The sequence below is a fragment of the Aptenodytes patagonicus genome, chromosome 3 (assembly GCF_965638725.1).
Source record: "Aptenodytes patagonicus chromosome 3, bAptPat1.pri.cur, whole genome shotgun sequence".
In the NCBI taxonomy this organism is placed as follows: Eukaryota; Metazoa; Chordata; class Aves; order Sphenisciformes; family Spheniscidae; genus Aptenodytes; species Aptenodytes patagonicus.
Window position 1 is genome coordinate 2,117,956 of NC_134951.1, and position 16,090 is coordinate 2,134,045.

At 48.3% G+C, this 16,090-nt stretch overlaps 1 protein-coding gene across 7 annotated transcripts in view; it reads right to left on the reverse strand.

The window, feature by feature from the left end:
* The window catches only part of NCOA1 (nuclear receptor coactivator 1), a 188,489-nt gene that overhangs the window by 84,457 nt on the left and 87,942 nt on the right, over window positions 1–16,090 (reverse strand). Inside the window, exon 1 of one of the 7 annotated variants that reach the window (XM_076332529.1) lies at window positions 6,780–6,862. The exons of 5 other annotated variants lie outside the window; for them this stretch is intronic. The gene's annotated coding sequence lies outside the window, so the exon portion shown is untranslated. Of the gene's footprint in view, window positions 1–3,093; window positions 3,102–6,779; window positions 6,863–16,090 lie in introns of those variants that run through there. One more of the 7 variants, XM_076332530.1, reaches the window with a different exon arrangement.

Here is a 16,090-nt window from a genome sequence, read left to right on the forward strand (position 1 = left end):
GGCCATGGATAATCCCACGGCAGAGCAGGTACACTCCTGGAGGGACTGCAGCCATGGGTAAGGCCATGTTGGAGCAGGTTTACTTCTGAAGGGACTGTGGCTGTGGGTAAGGCCACGCTGGAGCAGGTGTATCTCTGAAGGCATTGTGGCCCATGGATAAGGCCACACTGGAACAGGAGAACATTGCAATGAACTCCTCCCCTTGCCCCTGCTTCAAGGAGCTTCCCAAGGAGGATGGCAGAAGAGGTACAGGAATTATTTAGACTAATTAGAGTGGAATCTGTCTTTGGGAAGAAAATTAAAGTAGGTAACAAAAGGGTTATTTTTATTTTCATTAAAGTGGCTGCAGAGTAGTTTGCTTCAGAAATCAACCACCTCACCTCCACTGGCAATGCCCGCTTGTGTTACAGCAGAAGCCCCAAAACACCTCCACAATGTCCCGACCTGCATCCTTCCGCCGCATCCCAGCTCGACCTGCATCCTTCCGCCGCATCCCAGCTGGGGGGCGGGATCAGCCCCCTGGCTGCCTCCTCCTTTGCCGGCATCGCACTGCGGGTTACCGCAGCTGACACGGAGTCCGAAGAACTATGGTTTTATTACCTTCAAACTCGAGTTGTATTTCCCTCCTGCCGCTCTGGAGCAAGGGGAGCCGGGAGCTGCTGCTGATGCCTGAGCAAGGCTCTGAAGAGCAGCCGCTTCGTTCTGCTTATTACAAATACTCCAGCATCCAGGAGTAGGCAGAGTACAAGAAAAAAAGGTTTTTTGAGAAAGCTACAGAAAAGCAAGGAATGACAGGTAATACTCTAGGAGATGGCTTGATTTCCTTAATATTTATTTGCATTACAGGAATACCTAGAAGTCCTGAGCAAGAGCAGGACCTGTTACACAAGGCTCTATGGGGAGGATGCAGCAGCCGCTGCGCGGAAGCATTTCCAAAGGAAAACACGTCGTATGGCAAAAGCACCCCAGGGCTCTGAGATGGTAAGTTGGAGGCCACACAGCAAGCCAGGACCTGCCTCTGAGACACCAACCAATATTCAAGTCAGGCTCAGAAATTAAACTCTGTGGTCTAAACCCGAGCGAGACAGATCAGGACTTTTGCATCCTTGCAGGTACCACCTCATCGGGCTGCCAGCCTGTGGTGGTACCATCCTCCAGCCGGTGGCAGAGGCTTACCTGGCTCTTTAGAGTCCTCCTTAAGATTTTTTCTTCTCCGCCTCCGAGTTGCAGAGGTCACAGCTATCCCAACACACGATGATGATGTGGCAAGGTGAAGCAGGAGGAGAAGGCACGAGGGGGACGAGCAGAACAAGGAGGGGTGAAATGCTAGGTTGGAAAGACCCCTCTTCGAGAGGAACTGGGTAAACTGCAGGGAATGCCACTTCAAAAATGCAGATTATTTTTTTCCCCCCATCTTCAGTTATCTTCATTTGTGTAGGGCTTAGATTTCAAAACAGCTCACTGTCTTCTCAGCTGATAATTTGGACTAACCATATGGAGGAAAAGGGGAAAAAAAAAAAACCACCCAGCAACAGTAGTGCACGACGGAGGCAAAGTCATAGCTTGTTGCATCATTATTAATCCCTTATTACAATCACTCACAGCTGCAGCAGACACCTCCAAAACACGAGGATCCCTGCCCTGAGGTATTTACAGAGCCAGTTAGATGTGATATAATTAAGAGGTAAATAAGGCAGTAGGGAACGTAGTGGGGGGGAGGGAGGGGGAAGAAAGACACAATTAACTTCAGCAGCTTTGCAGAGGTTACCCCTATTTTACATTACAGCGTGTTGTACCCACAAACTGTTGGGCTCTTTTTTTTGGGAAGCCATCTGGCATTTTAACCACCGAACCCTCCCGGCACCAGTCTCCATCACCCACTGCTTTCTTATTTAACGCTGCTGCCGAGCAGGATGGTACCTTGGCTCTTCCAGTGCTGCCCAAACACACCGTGACACCCCATTCCTCTCCAGCTTCCAGCCTCCATCCCCTCCATCGCAGACAGCATCCCTTTTCTCCCACCCAGCTGCTCCATGGAAGATTTAACAGGGCAGCAAGCAAGCAGCATGGCTCAGAATGGCTCGAAGAGCAGCAAAGCAGCACCCCTACACCCTACACCTGCTTGATGTCCCTCGTCCTTCTTCGACATCCCTTCTGCCCATGTTCTGAAGCCACGACGTGACTTTAGATAACCCCCCCTGTTTGCACATCACCTTCCAGGACCACAGCTTTTCCCAATGCAGCGCCTGGTAGTACTTTTAAAAGATACTTTCTAGGTCTTAAAAAGCAAATGGGTAATGAGAGGAGGAGGAAACTCAACCACAAATCCTACTACCCTTCGGGAAACGTCCCACGAACACCAGCCCGTACAAAACTCAGCCCGTGGGGAACTGCTTCAGGAGCTGCCTGAGCAGACGGATGGGCACTTGCTCTGCAACGACGCGGGCAAATACCGATTAATCAGAAGATGACAGCCATGGGTGGAGATACTATGGGTGGAAAATGCTACTGGAAATCACACTGTGCAAGGACAAAAATCTGCCAGTCATGAGCGCTGCGCTGCTGCTACATCCACTCATCACTTCGGGCTGTGTGATGGCAGGAGACGCGGCTGACCAGCAGCAAACTGGTGCCCAGGTGCCCTTCCCAGTCTTCCAGAACCTCTGACTACAGACCCAAGCACACGAACAGCATCGCATAGCAGATAATTCCTATTAATTTCAGAAGTGCATGCACACATCACGTCCCTCCTGTTTGTGTGTGAATCCCAGACAGGTCTGGAGATGGGCACGGATAAAACTGGCACAGGGAGGGATCCTAAAAGCCACTGACAGCTACCTAGGTAACTCGGGAGCCTCAGGCAAGGCACATCAGAAAAAGACACTGCACATCGCACCGATCGTGGCTGATAAGAGGAAATTCTCAATGTAGACGCAGCCCTGCCCCAGTCCAGAGCTGGATCTCACCCTGGCTGGAAACCACCACAAGGAGAAACAGGAGCTGAGGATGAACGTGGTGAGCTCTCCGACCCGTCCATCCACGTATCCTGGTGACATCAAGCCTTTTCTAAGAAGACAAACTTTTTAAGCCTACCTTGGATACCTGATTCTGGGCTGGCAAAAAGCCAGGAGCAGAGCGGGTTCCTCCCCAAAGACCAGAGGAGGACGGGAGTGGTCAGAGCCCTGCAAAGCGAAGGGCCATCGTGGGACCCCGCGGGGAGCCCAGCAGCATCTCAGCATCCCAGGACTAACCCGGCACAGTGTCACACACACCACTTCCAGCCATCGGATCCGGGAGATAACGCCGTGTCCCACGCCTTGAATCACAAATATTTTACTTCCATGGTTGAAGCTACTCACTTAATTAAAAGCAGACTTCATAATTAAGGTTTCCAACCAATCCCCTCCTCTGCAGCCCTGCAGGCTACAGAGATCTTCATTTTCTGGGGACGGGAAGAGGGAGAAATGGGGCTGGAGCTTCTTGGTGCCTTGAGGGTTTGAGTCGGTCTGTGCAAGGAGACCGGGGGGAATTCAATGCCTATTGCTAACTAAGCCCCAGGGTGATGGAGCAGCGCTTTGGGAAGGGGCTGAGCCTTGTACACAGCCAGGGATCATTGCAAGGAGCAGCACCATTGGAAATAACTTTTTTTTTAAAACTGCTGCACTCATAGCACCACAGTAGCATTAAAAGAGGTGGTGACGATTAGCACGCTTAAAAAAATCCTGAAGTCACCACGTTCAGCATCGTAACCGTTTCCATGACAAGCCAGGCTAAAACATGTTCAAACCAACCGTTAGCAAAAGCAAGGTACGCAAGGACGTTTCAGCATCACATTCCCCCGAGTCCGATGTCAGAGATACAAACCTGCTAGGAAAGGTAAAAAAGGAGCAAAAATAATTGCATCACTTTGTGCCCTTTGAACAACCTTTGGATCCTGATGGCTTTTGACAGTAAGAATAATGAAAGTCAAACTAATTAAGCAACGAACATGCCCACAGTACAAAGTGTGAAAATTTTAAAAGTCTGGCAAGTTGTTAGGAAGCGCTTAGCTCCCGGCTCCGCTTTCCTGCTGTCGTTCTGGGAGCAACCATGATGCAAAACCTGATTTTTAATTTTTTTTTTTTTTTTTATTTTACGCATTAAATCAGAGCTCCAAAATGGGGTATGGTGGAAACCATCAATTCTGAAAATATTTCTCATCCTGCTAACAAGCATCTACCTGCTTTTAATGTAATTAATTCAACGCTGCTTGTCACAGCTACCTGAACAGCCCCAGGAAGATGTCCCAGGACAATCAGCAGACACCAAGCCACGGACACCCTACGTGTGCTGGTACCTACCAAGGAGTTGGTTCCACATCTTTGGTTCCTGGCCCTCCCTACACAAAAGCTGCCCAGCTGGAGCTCTGCCCAGCTGCAGGAAGGGGTTTTGTCCTCCACCACCTCTTTTCTCTGCTGATGGGGGTATCTAAAGTCACCCAAAATGTCTCACCACCACCAGCAAGCACGGGAAAGCCAGAGCACTCCACCTCAGCTGACGTCAATGCAGCTCCTGTGTCCTCTTGGCCACCAAGCAAAGCACGTGCTGATGAACCAAACCACCCGCCTGCTTCACCCACCCAAGTCCAGGGTGACCTCTCCAAATATCAGAGATGATCCGGTTTTGTCCACTCAAGAGGGACAAAACAACAATTTCCTTCCTTTGGGTTTCCAGATGGGACCAACAACAACGGCAGAGAGAGTCAAGTCCCTCCATCTCGTACCACAGCTGGGTAAGGACCAGGGAACCGTGGAGAACCGTGAATATTCAGACTGCTCTGACTGGGTGAATGGGGACAGTGGGTGCAGAAGCGCTAGAAGGAAGAAACAGCAGAAGAAGGGCTGAAAAATGGCAGATGTTGATGGTACTCAGGGTAACAGGTCATCAAGGTCTCAGCATACATCTACCTGCAGCGTGTCAGGAGACCCAGGTTGGGAGACAAAAAAAAGCAGGTAAATCCTGGGATGGGACAGGGTGGATGGACTGACCACTGCCAGCTCCTCCAAGACATGGAAAGGCACATGCAAACCCTCAGAAGAAGCCAGGAGGTGTGAGGAGCACACAAGCTGTCATCTCCATCCCATCTCCAGGAATCCTGCATTGACCTCCTAGACTTGAGCAGCTTGTGTCCAACACACATCTTGGTCCCAATGAGAATGTGAGCATGGATCTGTGAAATCCAGTTTGGATTGGATTTATTTCAAACTAAAATCACCTTCCCCTGTTTTAAGGTCTCACACAGAGACTTGCTTCATCGCTGATGCAATGCTGAAGCATTATTTCCCACAATATGCTGTTATTCACCGAGATTTCACCCTGGTCACCACCATCATCAACACGCACATAAAACTGCTAGAGGATGGGGTAAGAGGAGCCCAGTGGAGAACACAAAAAAGCAAATTTCACAGAGAAACAACAAACTCGTGACAGACGTGTGTCTGAGATTTCATTTCAGGTCCCAGCTCTTCTCAGCCCTCTTGGCAAATCATCATCTCCCCGTACCATCTTTAAAACCGATTTGCCCATCTTCGAGACACACAATACTTCCTGCTACTCTGCCTTACCAGTCTGGATCCTAAGTTTTTAATGAAAAAGAGGTTCTTTTAGTGCCACAGTGCCCCTTTTTGATGGAAGGCCTATATCGATAACACAAAAAATTCAAAAGGAGTGAACAAAAGAGCTCTTAAAACGCAGATGAAGATGTAAGACTCAAGAGCAGCATCACGATACCCAAATGCTTGGACCTTACTCTCATGCTATTTAGTGATGCGCTGATGTCGTCAGCAACAAAAAACCTGAAAATAAAAAAAAGATAGAGCCAGGTTTGGAAATGGGGATTTGCTCGTGCCACTCAAGAGAGGTGTAGCAGTGCCTCCGGCTACAATTTATGGAGCGTTTTAAAGGTTTACATGAATCCTAAACAATCTTTTCCATCACTCCAGCCTGTTACAGTGATGTACATCAAAAATGAAGGCACTGTCGATGTTGGATTTACAGTGGAAAGCCCTACAACACCTTCCCCCATGCAGCGGGCTCGAGGCGACGACTGTATTTTTATTCACCCTGCGTAACCCAGCAACTCTGGGGCGGCGGGAGCTCCTTCAAATTGTGCGACGCTTTGCTAAAGGGGACCCATATACATGTGAAATCATTAACTTCATCTGCTGCTTTTACTTCTTTCATCAATGATTAACTAACGTTAAGCAATCAGCTTTTTTTTTTTAACGAGGAATGTTAAAAAAAACTAATGTCCTTACTTCTGCAAGTCGCCGTGAGGATTCATGCCAGCTCTACCCAGCTTAAACATTTACACATTGATTTTCAAGGTCACTGCTGAAATACGTCATTTTCTACTTAGCACATTCTCCTACAAGCGTGCGGCTGTATTCAACGCTGGAAACGCTGCGCGCAAGGGTGCAGCACCAAAAACAGCCTCAGCAAAGTTCAATCCATAAAAGAGATCCGAAGTAAAATGCCCGAGGGAAGGCAGCCTCGGAAAATGCAAATATCATTCATTAGCCGGGCGCCGGCTTTTCTTTGCGCTGTAGTATAAATGCTGAATAAAGTGACAGCAAAGGTTCCCCCCGCCTCCACACCAGCCAGGTCGCAGCAGGGGAACGCAGGAGAGACCAGCCGTGGGAACACCCCACTGCTCGCTCCCAAACCCACCCCCGAAAACACCCCCCAAACCAACACGGACCCCAGGGATGCTTTAGGGGGAAGGAGCTGTCATCCCTTACCTGAGAGCTTCCCAGCTCCGCCGCTCTGCGTGCCAGCTGCGCAGCCCCCCGATGACGAACATGCTGCCGTGAAGCTCGCCGGCTCCCGCTCGCTCCCGCGCGCTCCCCCCATGTGCTCCCCGGGGGTTGGCGAGCCCTTCAGCGCCCGCCGGCACACGGTGCTGCTGCCATCGCAGGCGAAAGGACTCGCCGCCAGCTTCTCCCACTCGATTCCCGCACCGGCTGGCTGATAATGAAACCCAACGCATGCTGCCGGCGCCGAGCAAGCGCCGCCGCCGCCGATGCCACCTGCCAGGCGGCTCCGACGGCACGGGAGCGAGCGAGAGCAGCAATGCTTGCAGCTTGCTGTGATTGGAAACAGAACCGGTCCCGTCCTAGGGACTCTCATTTTAAAACAAAAAAATAGATAAACCTCTTGAAATCAAAAGCAATTTTGCTTTTTTTTTTAAATTCAGACACAAGCCAGTTTTTAATCTGTGCATCCCTATAACTCACCATCCCAACTGAATGTGCCACAAATGTTATTAATCCCACAGCCCTCTTCTACATCATAGAAAAATGATCATTTCACAGGAGGAAAAACTAAGGTGCAAGAAAAATTCCTTTACCCAAACCATACCAGCCCTCTTGCACCTCCCAAGTCTGAGCCCAGTGACCGAGTCTGCAGCTGCTCCATCAAAAATGGGCATTTTTGCACTTAAAAGCAGCAGCTTTTTTATTTTCCAGCTTGGGAAAGGGGCTCCTCTGAATGTCAGCTTGCACTTACATCCAGGTGACTGTGGTATAAAACCAGGATCAGGCTGCGCATCATCCTGGCAGTGATCAGGCCCCCCCCACCGGTCTTTTCCCCAGCGCTGATGTGCACCACGGACAGTATATTCTGCTAAAATTTTGAATGAGCCTGGCTTATGTACAGAGCTGTGGGGAAAAAAAACCCCAATTCAGGGAAAAAACCCCAAACAAATTATTGTCACCATTCTGCTTTCCAGCAAAGGGACCTGTGTCCAGGGGGACCTTGGTCCCAACCACCCATCACAAGCAGGAGCATGGGGACTTGCCGTATTTTCATAGCAAGAGTCACATCACAGGCACCATCAAGGTCTGGATGTTATTTTTTTTTAATAGCATAAACAAAAATAAACAGGAACCTTAAGGTGTTTGGGCTGTAACATGGCTCTTTTGACCCAGATCCAAATATTTTTGGTTTTGCCATCAGTGCGTGATCTGAACATGTGATTTTGGGGACCCCGAGGAAGGTCCCTCCTCTGCTGCCCTGCTCAAGAGGAACAGAAGTTCTCAAGTTCTTTCCATCAAAACCAAAGATGAACCGTTTCCACCATGGGATTTGCACAGTACAGCTACAGACATCATAGAACAGGAGGAGAAAGCGCTCAAAAAGCCATGGAAGGAGGAAACTTCAATGAGAAACTTGAAATAATGTGTGTTGGTAGGATGGAGCAATACAGAAATGATGCTCCAGAAGAACCCTATCTGGACCTCTATAAGGCCTTTGACATGGTCCCCCACAACATCCTTCTCTCTAAACTGGAGAGGTATGGATTTGATGGGTGGCCTGTCCAGTGGGTGAGGAATTGGTTAGGTGGTCGCATCCAGAGGGTACTGGTCAACGGCTCAATTTCCAGATGGAGATTGGTGACAAATGGTGTCCCACAGGGGTCCGTACTGGGACCGGTGCTGTTTAATATCTTCATCAGTGACATAGACAGTGGGATTGAGCGCACCCTCAGCAAGTTTGCAGATGACACCAAGCTGAGTGGTGCGGTCGACACGCCAGAGGGACGGGATGCCATCCAGAGGGACCTGGACAAGCTGGAGAAGTGGGCCCCTGTGAACCTCATGAGGTTTAACAAGGCCAAGTGCAAGGTCCTGCCCCTGGGTCGGGGCAACCCCCGGTATCAATACAGGCTGGGGGATGAAGGGATGGAGAGCAGCCCTGCCGAGAAGGACTTGGGGGGACTGGTGGATGAGAAGCTGGACATGAGCCGGCAATGTGCGCTCGCAGCCCAGAAGGCCAATCGTACCCTGGGCTGCACCACCAGCAGCGTGGCCAGCAGGTCGAGGGAGGGGATTCTGCCCCTCTGCTCTGCTCTGGTGAGACCCCCCCTGCAGCACTGCGTCCAGCTCTGGGGTCCTCAGCACAGGAAAGACACGGACCTGTTGGAGCAGGTCCAGAGGAGGGACACGAAGATGATCAGGGGGATGGAACAGCTCTGCTATGGAGAAAGGCTGAGGGAGTTGGGGTTGTTCACCTTGGAGAAGAGAAGGCTCCGGGGAGACCTTATTGCAGCCTGTCAGTACTTAAAGGGGGCTTATAAAAAAGATGGGGACAGACTTTTTAGCAGGGCCTGTAGTGACAGGACAAGGGGGAATGGCTTTAAACTAAAGGGGGGAAGATTTAGACTAGGTAGAAGGAAGAAATTGTTTACGCTGAGGGTGGTGAGACACTGGCCCAGGTTGCCCAGAGAGGTGGTGGATGCCCCATCCCTGGAAACATTCCAGGTCAGGCTGGACGGGGCTCTGAGCAACCTGCTCTAGTTGCAGATGTCCCTGCCCACGGCAGGGGGGTTGGACTAGATGACCTTTAGAGGTCCCTTCCCACCCAAACTATTCTATGATTCTATAAGTCAGCAAAGGAGAAAATGCTTGGAGCCACTGCAGCTGTGTTATATCAAGGAATAAAAAAGCCCAAATACTTTAAAGAATAAAAAAAAAATTAAAAAGAGGAAAAAGGGAAGGAAAAAAAAAGAGCTGGAGGTAGACATGGAAGGAAGTCCTGGAGAACTAAAAGCCTAGATACAGCTGCAGAATAGCTTAATTAAAGAATAATGGCCAGGTAGCATTTTCCCTGCTCATTGCAGGGGGGGTTGGACTAAGATGACCTTTAAAGGTCCCTTCCCACCCAAACCATTCTATGATTTTATTATTTTTTTGTCCAGGGAGGATGCTGTTATTTGCATGGTAGAGCCTGCAGGACCACAGATGTGGAACGGCCAAGCGGAGAAGATGACAAAATGCAGGAGAGAATGTCAGGGGATGTGGAGCAGCAACATTGAGATGTATAAAAAAATAAAAAATAATCAGGTACTACAGGCACAAACAACAGTGTAATAAATATGGTCTTGATCACCAACTGCAGAGACCTCAGTGGTCCAGCTGTGCCGAGATGGCACAAGGGTAAAGAAGGAAAATGGAAGAGAGCTGAAATTGGAGTGGAATTATACCAAAAATCCAGCACCCAAATGAAGACCCTATTTTGTCTACACCCGTGGAGCAAATTAGGCTAAAGACTAAACCCCATCGCCTGCTCAAAAAACAAGTTTCCGATCGCATTATTTCAAAGCACAGCGTTTTTTGGAGGGGATCCTTCCAGTTTTTCTGCTCTTTGCAGTCTTGGAGGAATTGGGAAGCGCATGATATAAATTAAAAATAAAATAATTGAGAAATACGGGAAATTTCAAGAGTTTACCAATAAATTCCACCCCTTCAGCTGTTCAATTTTTACAACTTCAGCAGCAAAAAGTTTCCCTTGCTGGAATGGCCCGGCTCCAGCAATGAATTTGATTCCAGCTGCTGTGTTAAATGAATGATTAATAGATGTCTTTGTCCTGGCTGCATCTGCCTTTCACGAGAACGTCGATGTTAACCTGGGCATACCACCCCAGTTCTGCCTTTGGTGTATTTTTCACTCCATCTCTTCACCTTCAAGGTGATTTGGAAGGGTCAGATGGGCAGAAGCTAATGCAACATCACCGGAAAAAAAAAGGGAAAGAAACTCAGTAAAACCCAGCTCTCCCAATGCAGAGTTAAATAAGACAAAGAATTTGGAATACGAAGAACTTGCAGAAGCTACAGAGCTCCTGCGAGGAGCCCAAGTTTCATTTTCTTGCCCGTTCTCCTGGGCATGGTGATTAATTATGAAGGCTGCAGAAAACAAGCGAGCGGAGGGGAGCCGATTCCCTGCCAGCAGCGCCGAGCCCCAGCCTCGCGCGCTGCTCATCCATCACCTGAACCGCTGGCAAACCTCAGCCGAGGGCAACGTCCGCTGCCCACAACCCAAACTGCGTATCCCCAGCTAGAGCCTGCCAGCAAGCTGGGAACTCTGTCTGACCTTCAGCCATCCCCACCGAAAAGAACCACCAAATACAGGTTAATCTACCTCAGTATCTTTTTTTTTTCAAGATCTTTGCTAATAAAACACCAGAAACTGAGAACCTTTCTACATAAAATAAAATAAAATAAAATAAAATAGAACAAAACAAAACAAAATAAAATAAAATAGAATAAAACAAAACAAAACAAAACAAAACAAAACAAAATAAAATAAAATAAAATAAAATAAAATAAAATAAAATAAAATAAAATAAAATAAAATACCTTGTGGCAATTCAATGATACCACCAGGTCGCACCATTGAGCATCTCAGTCTCGATTCTGCATTGACGTGGTTATACAAATACTGGTTCTTTTTAAGTTTCCTCCTGAACCAAGGATAGGGTTTTGAGCTAAAAGGCTCCAAATGGTTCATCTAGGGCAAATTCAGCTCAGAATAAGTTTTAACATCAATCATCCCTCCTCCCCAGATCTTCTACCCTCTAAACCTATTGGCATTACCTAAATCACTGCCAGCCCATCACAAGGCACCACCTTGCCGTTAAGCCTCCAACTCAAGTACCAACGCTTCCAGAAAAGGAATGAAAAAAGAAGTTGAAGCTGTCCTTCTGTCAAATATCCCTACGCGGTGGTTAGCCAGGGCACTCCGAGCCAAGATTTCGCTTTATGTTTACTTTTATGATTGCCTTTGAAAGAAGAGGCGGCACGTGCAGCCCCAAACAAACTGAAGCTCTTGCCTTTCCACCTTACACCAACAGCAACAGCACCCAGGGTATCTTCCAAAAGCTCTTCCAAAATTGACGTTTAAAACAACGGTTGGCTACAAGAAGCCAATGAAGAAGCACAAACCACGCAGGGATGGGACACAGTGATCCGGCTGCTCGGCATTTCCAGGCATCATGACAGATCCGAGGTTTTATGACAACGGGCAAGACAGAGAAGTTGTGGATGCCCCATCCCTGGAAACATTCCAGGTCAGGCTGGACGGGGCTCTGAGCAACCTGCTCTAGTTGCAGATGTCCCTGCCCACGGCAGGGGGGTTGGACTAGATGACCTTTAGAGGTCCCTTCCAACCCAAACCATTCTATGATCTCCCCATTTTTGGTGGGGTGGCCACACTGACAACTGCCACCCTGGATGCTCCCACACCACCATCCCTGTCACCGTTACAACTGGGAGATAAAAGGTGACAACCGCCCCTACGAGCTACAGCGAAACCTACACCTTGTCCCTCTTCACCCGGCTGCCATCCTGGTGACCAGCACGAACTGCTCGGGGAAGATTCAAGAGCACGCAAAGCCATGGCCAAACCTTGGGGGTTGGGGAGCTCGGGGTGGGGTGGGCAAGTTGCAGAATACACAGTTCAGGACAGGTGTGGCATTCATCATCAGTTCTCCAAGTATCAACCCAAAATTTTTGAGCCTTCTCCTGAGAAGTAGGTGGACGATATATCCTCATGCATGTATGTGTGGTAATCCAACATCACAGGACACTGCCAACAAACTTGAAATCGAAGTTACTAGGTAACAGACAGGAGCTTATTTTCAGTACCAGCTAGGCCAGCAAAGGAATCACTCGTTTCTGAATGTTAAACGTGATTACCAGTGCTAAAAATCAGCATTTTCCTTCTACTCACCCAAAATTTGCAGCTGCAAACTCCTCTGTGTATGTCCACCTTGACGTTTTAAGGTTCTGCTCTGGAGGGATAAATAAAAAATCGATAGCCAACCCTTGGAGACCCCAGGCAGCTGGTTTTGTAACCCAGCTTCTGCCCACGAGGGGATACCCTGAAACGAAGCCTTATTCTCCTCCAGGTTTCAGGCTGGGCTTCAGCCAGGATGTCCAAGAGTAAAGAGTTTGCATTTCTCTCCCAAGAACCATCTCCAAGTCAGGTGTGGACGCATCTGACCACCATTTCATCTCCTCCACCACACACTACAGGACAACCAAACACACATTACATATATATCTACAAGCTGCAAGACCTTCTTGGCTAGAAAACACGTCTAATGATGCAAAACCTCTGCGGGCTCTGGGTAAGGGAAGGGTGAATTTTGCTGTTGAAATTGAAACTCAGCCTGGAATTGCTAAGCGACAAAAACAAAAGATGTTCTTCCCAACGGATGGCGTGTGTTATAAACTCTGCAGTGGTGCAAGCTTGATATTCAGCAGTAAGAAGTGCAAACTTAGGGCAAAAAAAACCCAGAGCAGGCTTCTACCCCCTAAATCCCTAAAATGCCCATGCCAAAGGGGTTAAGTACACAGTAGACTGCATGAATTTGGAGCGGCAACCGAGGAATCCAAGCACAAAGCCAAAATTATACAAATCAGGGTACGACTGCAAAACCGCAGTCAAAGTAAAACTTCCTCCTCTTATTTTGCTAAAGTGGGGGTTAGTCAACTGGGAAGATGATACAGGGAAAGCTGTTTAAAACAACACACGATGCTTCGATGCACTTGGTCTCTATGAAGAAGAGCTTGATGTGTGCCGCAGAGGACAGAGGTGGGCACTCTGATGGGAATGGGGGACACTTTTTTATCCCTTCTTCCTAAAAATATATGGAGATATTTATTGAGTCAGTAGCAAGACTTGCTACATAATGCATATATGCATTTATATATATATATAAAATTATTATTATTTTATATTTTTTTATATATATATCTATATATCTCTCAATGACAATTCCCTGCCTTGTTGAGGATATATAATCAGGTTAGGAGACACACAGTAAGGACACAGCTCCCACTGTTTGTGCCCAAACCCAAATGCCCGGCATCCCACCCAGAGCCAGGCAGAACTTGGAGCATCCTTATCTCCCCGGGGATCCACACCCCCACCACGCTGGCTCTCTCCCCTTCTGTGTAACTGGGCAGGCTTCAGAACATGAGGATTTTGATGGCTGCTGTGGTCTTGCTGCTGCGGTGGCATTTGGGGAGGTCTCCATCCCTTCCACCACAGCAGGTGGAGGATGCACACAAAGCATGTCCCCGAACAGCCCATGCATGGCCCATCTTCGGCAAAAAGCATGAGCTGCTTGCTTAATTCAGGGCTGCCTAGGAAGTGGACGCGGTATGTAGGTAACTGTGCCTTAGGATGTACCCCCAAAGGAAAGGAGCCTATTAAGACACCGGACAATTAACCTGCAGCCCAGTATGAGCAGAGACCACCCCTGAGGGGTACACTGGTGCACTAATGGCATCGGCCCTGAGGTTGGTGGTCCTGCTGTCTGATCCCTTCTGAACTGATAAAACACTTCTTCAACCTTTGCTCTTCTAACAGCAGAAGGATGTTATTCTTCATACTTGGGGGCACTTTCTGACCCCAGAGCGCTTCGCAAACAACACGGTTGGGAGCGAAGCGCTATGTGCAGACCCTTCCCTTGCCGGGGGTGGGATCAATACCTCCTCACTCCTCTTACTGTAGTTCTAATGCCTTGTAAGAGGTTCCACAACAGGAATAATTACAAACTGGTTATGAAAATAGCTGACCTCCCATGAAGCAGAGAGGTCCTAAGGGTTCAATTACATGACAAGAGAAAACAATCAAGAGACACCCTGGGTTCAGCCTTGCTTTTAAAAACGTCTTGCCTTTGTTATTCTTAACTAATTGTAACGGCTTAGGTAACCAACCTTAATTGCGAGCCAGCTGCGTCTGCGGTGCACACAGCGGCTCCAGTACCCGCAGCGCCCGTCAACAAAATCAGGTCTGCTGAGCTGGGATCATCCAGAGCATCCTACCTATTCCCAAATGGGAATGAGCATCAAAAAGGCTCGTTATGTTTTCAAATTAAAACTCCGATGATGACGACATTGTTTTAATGCAATGCCGCTTTCCTCTTGTTCAACAGAATTTGTACCAGGAAAACTTGGGGAAAAGGTGGGTTTGGGGATAAGGATCAGCTCCAGGAATCACCAACCATGGGTTATCAGAGATGGGCTTCTCATGTGGTCATCTCCAATCCTCCTCCCTCTCAAGCCTGAAAAGCAGGAGAAATGTTTCTCCAATGAACCACAGAGAGGAAAGAAAGTAACTCATTAATGCTGATCTTATTCTCCAGATCCTCAGCTGGAAACGCAAGGCATTTCTACGGTGCCTCCAGAACCACAGAACGGCACATGAAAATTAGTATCACAACAAAAATAATCCCAGTCTGACCACTAGCAGGCTCAGAAACCCATTGCACGCACAACGTCTTCAACAGGGGGATACAGGACAGATCCCAGTTGGTCTCCACCAAGGAACACGGTGGTCTCAGTTCCCACCGCACATCTCATAGATAGTCCTGGAGTCAAACACTGTGCAGAAAGCTCTCCTCCAGCGGTGCAACCTGGAGAGAGCACCCATCTCCGAAGGTGCAGGGAAATCAGGGCCAGCCTGCACCCATCCATCACCATAAGGATGCAAAGAACCCAGCCCGGTCTATTATGAATTATTTTAAAAGGAAGATATGTGCTCCTATCATCATCTCCGCACTGCCATCAGCAGCAGTTAGAGCAAAATTATATACTACTAGCAAAGCAATTTGATAAAATAGCTGCATTACAGAAGAGCGTACCCTGAGATTGCTGAAGGCGGCACGTGCAAAAAGGGACAAAACTCGCAGGAAATTCTGAAATCCTTAACCCTTAGGGATCCCAATCTCATTATGTTCTAAAGATTCAAACGCACACAAGCTTTATCTTTTCATCTGTGCACAAAAGAAAAAGCCCTGACCATTTTCTGCACCGCACTGAGGGTTGAGTCTCTACCAGGCAAAGCACAAAACGAGGGCAGACAAAAAAAAGCAGCAGGGACAAGCAGCTCTCGCTGAACGATGGACACAGCAGGAACCGGGAACCTCTTCTTTTTTACAGAAATCCTGCTGCTCAGCAAAGCCTTTGCTCTGAGACAGGCTCCCACCGACTTCCAAACCCCAGCAGGATCCCGAGCCTCTGCCCTCTCGGAGGCAGGATCCGGATGGTGTGACAGGGGGTTGCTCAGGAGATGGGGCACTGGAATGACCTCCTAACACCCAACACCAAAACAGCTCGCCGCTGCCCTACTTATAATAATTGTTTCCAAGCAAACGAACAAAAAAATTAATTCTCAAATCGCTACATTTTAAAAAGCTGCACATTAAGTGGGAAAACTACAGACCGCCTCCTCTTTCCGATATGCAGCAGTGAGAAGATGAAAG